We start from the raw sequence: 6680 nt of genomic DNA on the forward strand, positions 1-6680 counted from the left end.
TGCTATCTCTCCGGCCCCTCAGTCTTGCTTTTTTGGTGTTTTGTTGTTGTTGTTGTTGTTGTTGTTTATTTTGGGCCATACTCTGCAGTGCTCAGGACTTATTTCTGGTTTTGTGCTCAGAAATCACTCCTGGCAAGTTCAAGGGACCATATGGGATGCCGGGGATTGAACCCGGATCAACTGCGTGCAAGGCCAACATTCTATCCACTGTGCTAAAGCTCTGGCCCCTCTTTTGATGTTTTTGGAGGGGCCATACTTGGGAAGTTCACAGTGCTTGGGAACCTCTCCCCTCTCAGTGCTTGGGCATTACTCTCAGAGGTACTCAGGGGACTATGCGGTGCCACAGATCCAACCTGGAATTCAACATCCAAAGCAAGAACTTCAGTCATTAGAACTATATCTCTCTAGCCACAGTGATTCTTTTTATTTTGTCTTTTGTTTTTGTTTTTTTTTTTTTCGGGCCACCCCCGTTTGATGCTCAGGGGTTACTCCTGGCTACGCACTCAGAAATTGCCCCTGGCTTGGGGGGACCATATGGGATGCCGGGGGATGGAACCTCGGCCCTTTCTTGGCTAGGGCTTACACGGCAGACACCTTACCTTTAGCACCACCTCACCGGCCCCGTGATTCTTTTTTTTTTATTTTTTCTTTTCTTCTTTTTTTTAAAAATATGGAACACTTCATGAATTTGCGTGTCATCCTTGCGCAGGGGCCATGCTAATCTTCTCTGTATCGTTCCAATTTTAGTATATGTGCTGCCGAAGCGAGCACGTGATTCTTTTTTTTTTTTTTTTAAAAAAAACTTTAGGGGCCGGAGAGATAGCATGGAGGTAAGGCGTTTGCCTTTCATGCAGGAGGTCATCGGTTCGAATCCCGGTGCCCCATATGGTCCCCCGTGCCTGCCAGGAGCAATTTCTGAGCCTGGAGCCAGGAATAATCCCTGAGCACTGCCGGGTGTGACCCAAAAAAACCACAAAAAAAAAAACAAAAAACAAAAAAACTTTAGGGGCTGGGCGGTGGCGCTGGAGGTAAGGTGCCTGCCTTGCCTGCGCTAGCCTAGGATGGACCGCGGTTCGATCCCCCGGCGTCCCATATGGTCCCCCAAGAAGCCAGGAGCAACTTCTGAGCGCATAGCCAGGAGTAACCCCTGAGCGTCACAGGGTGTGGCCCAAAAACAAACAAACAAAAAAAAACAAACTTTATTGATTGATTGATTCATTGATCAATGAATCACCCAGTGAAGGTCAGTGTCCTCCTGGCTCTGCACTCAAAAATTGCCCCCTGGCAGGACCATATGGGATACTAAGAATCGAATTGGATCTTTCCTGGGTCGGCCGCATGTAAGGCAAATGCCCTATCACTGTGCTATCTCTCCGGCCCCCACATTAATTTTTTTGGGGGTCACACCCGGCAGCACTCCGGGACTACTCCTGGCTCTATGCTCAGAAATCACCCCCAGCAGGCTCAGGGGACCATATGGGACTCGGGGATTCAAACCACTGCCCTTCTGTATGCAAGGCAAACGCCCTACCTATCACTCTAGCTTTTTGGCTTGCTTTTACTTTTCCAGTGCTGAAATTTAAACCCAGCATGCAAAGCAAATGCTCTATCACTGAGCCACCACCCCAGCCCACCAAACACTATGCAAGTTTTCCTTTTCTTTCTTTTTTTTTTTTTTTTTTTTTTTTTTTTTGGTTTTTGGGCCCCACCCGGTGATGCTCAGGGGTTACTCCTGGCTATGCGCTCAGAAGTCGCTCCTGGCTTGGGGGACCATATGGGACACCGGGGGATCGAACCGCGGTCCATCCAAGACTAGCGCAGGCAAGGCAGGCACCTTACCTCTAGCGCCACCGCCCGGCCCCCGCAAGTTTTCCTTTTCATATTCAAAGCTTTTACTTTTTGTTTTCTCCTTCCCTTCCCTTTGCTTTGCCTCTGGGACCTACTAGAGACCTCTGACTTCAGCCTGCCAGGCAAGCATCCTACTACTAAGTTGTCCCCAGGTCCCCAGGCTCAACATTTTCAAGAAAATTTCTATCACACTGTACCTAATACCTTACAGACTAACATTTTATGTGATGCAAACTAAAGCATTTCCAGAGCTTCGAAGTTTCTGCAACAACATCATGTTCAGAGGTTGAATAGTGTCCCACTGGCTTGTTTTTCCAATTCAATATTCAACGCCCTTCAGATTGACAGCAAGAGTGTTTCCAAATTTGTTGTCATTTTTAATCATGTGGTGATGCACATTCTTGTGACTAAATCTCTGCAGATATCTATTATTCTCCTAAGACAAGCTCTTATAAGTGGAGCTTTTTGTCACGGGGCCTGCACATGTTTAAGGTTTTATTTTGTTTATTTTTGAGCCACACCTAGCAGTGCTCAGGGGTTACTCCTGTCTCTGCACTCAGAACTCCTGGCAGGCTTGGGGGACCATCTGGGATGCGGAGGATTGAACTTCGGCTGTCTGTAAGTCAGGCAAATACCCTACCACTATGCTATTGTTCTGGCCCCTGTTTAAAGCTTTGGGATGGCAGGTTTTTTGTTTTTTTGTTTTGTTTTGTTTTGTTTTGTTTTTTCTTTTCATTTTGGGGCCACACCTGGTAATATTCACATGTTACTCCTGGCTCTGTGCTCACTCCTTGCTGGCTGGGGAGACCATATGGGAAGCCAAGGATCGAATCCACATCAACTACATGCCAAGCAAATGCCCTATCCACTGTACTATCACTATGGTCCCTGGGTGGCTTTTTTTTTTTTTTTTTTTTTTTTTGGTTTTGGGTCACACCCAGTAGTGCTCAGTGGTTACTCCTGGCTCTGTATTAAGAAATCGCTCCTGACCGGCTCAGGGAACCATATGGGATACACGGAATCAAACTGGAGTCCATCCTGGGTTGGCTGCATGTAAGGCAAATACTCTATGACTATGCTATTGCTCTGGCCCAATGTTGGCATTTTTCTGACCCCAAAAGGGACCCGTCCAGAGTTGCCTCAGGAACCGTTCAATTCTAAAGAAGGTTGGCAGAGGGACAGAGTTAGAGGGTGCAGAAAAGGATGGTCACTTGACTGTGAAGATTCATCAAGCACCGAGGAAGTTTTCTGTGGGACTGGGAGGTGTGTGTGTCCAGAGGACTTTTCTTGGCCCCTTCTCAGCCCCTCCCACCAACAGCCATAAATGCAGCAGCAAACCCCTCCATGTTCAAAGCTTTCACTTTATATTTCCTTCTGGTCCAGCTCCCAGAGATCTAACCAGCACCGCAAACCTCTAGCACTCAGTGGTCAGAACAGGCTTTCAAAGACCCACCTCAGGGGTCCAGCACCCCTAGCTAGCCTCACCTTCCAGACTGAAGGAAGATCCCCCCACTCCAGATGTTTGGAGAGGGGTTAGGGAGGGAAGTGGGTGGTGGATAGGGGGCGTGCATAGCGGCTGGGATGACTCACCTGCCACCATGGGAGAAAGGGATGAGGGATGAATGGATGGCAAGGCGGAGGGAGGGGCCTTGAGTGCCCGCGTCAGATTCTGCACATCTGCAGTGCGTGGGGCTGAGCCATCCCGCTGCGGGGTGCAGGGAGAGAGGCTGGGCCAGGCTAGCTGACGTTTGCTTCCCGCCTGCTGGGTCGGCTCGGAGCTTTTCATGAATGACTCACTTCATTGTCAGGCTGATTCAGTGCTCGCCTGGGGACCTGGGTTTGGGTGGAGGGGGGGCATGCGGCAGTCACAGCCCCCTAAGTACTTTGCACACGATCTCAGGCCAGGTGGGGCTCCAGTATGTCGGGGCTGGGGTCAGGAAGGGAATAAAGAAGGGGATAAACCACCGTCTGGTCTGCCCCCGCCCCCGTTCTTTGAAGTGTAAAGTTTTTTGAGGTTTTTGTGTAGCCTATCAGTAGTTAGTGACAAATGAAACGCAAATCTCAATGTCTAAGTTTTGTGGGTTTTGGGGGGTGCTCAGGGGTTATTCCTGGCTCTGTGCTCAAAAATCACTCCTGGCTGCCTCAGGAGACCATATGGGATGCCAGGGATCAAACCCGAGTCAGCTGTATGCAAGGCAAATGTTCTACGCGCTGTGCTATCCCTCCAGCCCCCTAAAATTTTTATTGTTTTTGTTTGGGGCCATGCCTGGCAGCACTCAGGGGTTACTCTAGGCTCTACGCTCAGAAATTGTTCCCAGCAGGCTCAGGGGACCATATGGGATGCTGGGATTTGAATCACCGTCCTTCTGCATGCAAGGTAAACGCCTTACCTCCATGTTATCTCTCCCGCTCCGAGCTCCCTATATTTTACTAACCACATTTCTTTTTTTTTTTTTTTTTTTTTTTTTGGTTTTTGGGTCACACCCAGCGGTGCTCAGGGGTTACTCCTGGCTGTCTGCTCAGAAATAGCTCCTGGCAGGCCCGGGGGACCATATGGGACACCGGGATTCGAACCAACCACCTTAGGTTCTGGATCGGCTGCTTGCAAGGCAAACACTGCTGTGCTATCTCTCCGGGCCCTACTAACCACATTTCAAGTGCCCCCTTGAAATGTGTGGTTAAGTGGCAGCCCTCATTGGACAGGGCGAGAAGAAAAATAAAATTTCAAGCCTGAAAGATAGATAGTACAGCGGGTGGGGATGTTTGTTTTGCACAGGGCCCACCCGAGCATCCCAGATGGCCTCCCGACCACTGCCAGAAGTAAGCCCTGACTGAGCACAACTCAGGCTGTGGTCCAAAAACCAAAAGAGAAAAACTATCGTCAGAAGTTCTATCCCACACTGCTGGTCTGCATAGCTCTCACGCACTCAAAGCCACACCAAAAGGCACATATGTAATCCACAACACTATACATAGGCAGCACCCACCCTCCTGCCCAACCTGCAGTTCCACAGGCGCCACCATGGTCCATGTCGAGGCATACAAACATATAAACACGCAAACATACGCAGCAGCACACTGTGACTGGTGGCGCCATGTAACTGCTCTGTAGAAACACAAATTCCTGCAAAATGCTTTCCTGAATATGCTGAAATAGATACAAACTCAAGCCATGTGGTTCCCATCACCAATCTCAGCACATGTTTGCAAACTCAAGTAGGGGGGAAGGGAAGCTACATTGTTGAGCCCTTGCCAACATGCCAGGCATCGAGCTAGCCATTTCAATGCACTTCTCACTGCAAGTTTATATAGCAGGATGTTTTATTGTTGCTTCCTACATCAGGCCAATGATGCTCAGAGAGGTAACTTCACCTGCCTGATGCCACACAGCCAGTTTGCAGCAGCGTCCATGTGAACCAAGATTTGCACCACCTGCAGGAATGTGAGCAAAGAAGCATTGAAGAGTTACCGTGTTTGCTCTGGAAAATACTGGCTGTGATTATTATGGATTAAGTCAGGGGAGGGCTAGAGACAACGGACAGGGGTTCAGATATTTCCCTTCCATGTGATCAACAATCCCTGGCACTGTATGAAGTCTCCTGAACACCATTAGGAGTGACCCTAGAGCACAGAGTCATGAGTAGCCCTGGAACCACCAGATGTGGCCCAGCTGCCCGTTCGAAATCAATTATTTAAAAAGTCAGGGTAATGGGGCTGAAGCGATAGCACAGCATCAGGATGTTTGCCTTACATGCAGGATACTAGGATCCCTGGTATCCCATATGGTCCATTGAGCCAGAAGTGATTTCTGAGCGCATAGTGAGGAATAACCCCTGAGTGTCACAGGGTGTGTTCCAAAAGGCAAAAATTAAAATTAAAAAAAAAAAAATAGGGGCCGGAGAGACAGCATGGAGGTGAAACATTTGCCTTGCATGCAGAAGGACGGTGGTTTGAATCTAGGCATCCCATATGGTCCCCGGAGTCTGCCAGGGATGATTTCTGAGTGTAGAGCCAGGAGTAACCCCTGAGCACTGCTGGGTATGACCCAAACACAAAAATATATATATAAATAAAATAAAATAAAATAAAAAGTCAGGGTGATGGAATCTGAGAGGTAGCACAGCAGGTAGGGTATTTGCCTTCCAAATGACTGACCCAGGTTCTGTCTCCAGCATTCCATAAGGTCCTCTGAACCTGCTAGAAAGAATTTCCAGGAGTGTAACCCCTGAGTAGCGCTGGGTGTGGCTCCAAAACAAAGACAACAAAAAAAGTCAGGGTGCTCTGGAGACACCCCTCACTCCACTCTCCCAGCCAGGAATCAAGAGTCTTCTGAGAGCAGGTCCTTTAGTTCAGATCCCAGCACCCACTTTTCCCCGTCTCTGAACCTTTTTCTGAGAGTCCCTCCTTCTCAGGTCTGGTTCTGTGAAAAGAACCTCACTAACTCCACTTCTGAGAAGAACCTGGTACATCACTGTAAACACACGGGTCTTGCTTTTACTTGCCTTTCCTTGAGCTAGCAGGTCTAAGATGGTGAAGACATATGCTTTGGGGAGGGAGTTCTTCAACATGGGGGACTTTCCAACTCTCAATCACAAACAATCTTCTCTCTAGGGCCTGCCAGCCCCTCTCCAAAATGTTCCACCCACATTTTCCATTTGTTCCAGTCCCCACGCCATCCCATTCAGGTTCCAACAGGAGGCTGGGTGTCTGGGGCTCCTTTCTCCTCATAAGGTGGTGAGGAAAAAGCTCCGACTTGAGGCTGGAGCGATATTATGGTGGGTTGTGTGTTTGCCTTGCATAAAGTCAACCTGGGTTCAATCCCAACACTCCAT

At 48.8% G+C, this 6680-nt stretch overlaps 1 non-coding gene across 1 annotated transcript; it reads right to left on the reverse strand.

Annotated features, from left to right (window-relative positions):
- Nucleotides 1-664: 664 nt before the first annotated feature.
- On the reverse strand, nt 665-771 carry LOC125995722 (U6 spliceosomal RNA). The gene has a single exon (XR_007491160.1). It is a non-coding gene; the product is annotated as a U6 spliceosomal RNA (small nuclear RNA).
- Nucleotides 772-6680: the final 5909 nt, after the last annotated feature.

Source organism: Suncus etruscus, chromosome 1 (genome assembly GCF_024139225.1).
Source record: "Suncus etruscus isolate mSunEtr1 chromosome 1, mSunEtr1.pri.cur, whole genome shotgun sequence".
In the NCBI taxonomy this organism is placed as follows: domain Eukaryota; kingdom Metazoa; phylum Chordata; class Mammalia; order Eulipotyphla; family Soricidae; genus Suncus; species Suncus etruscus.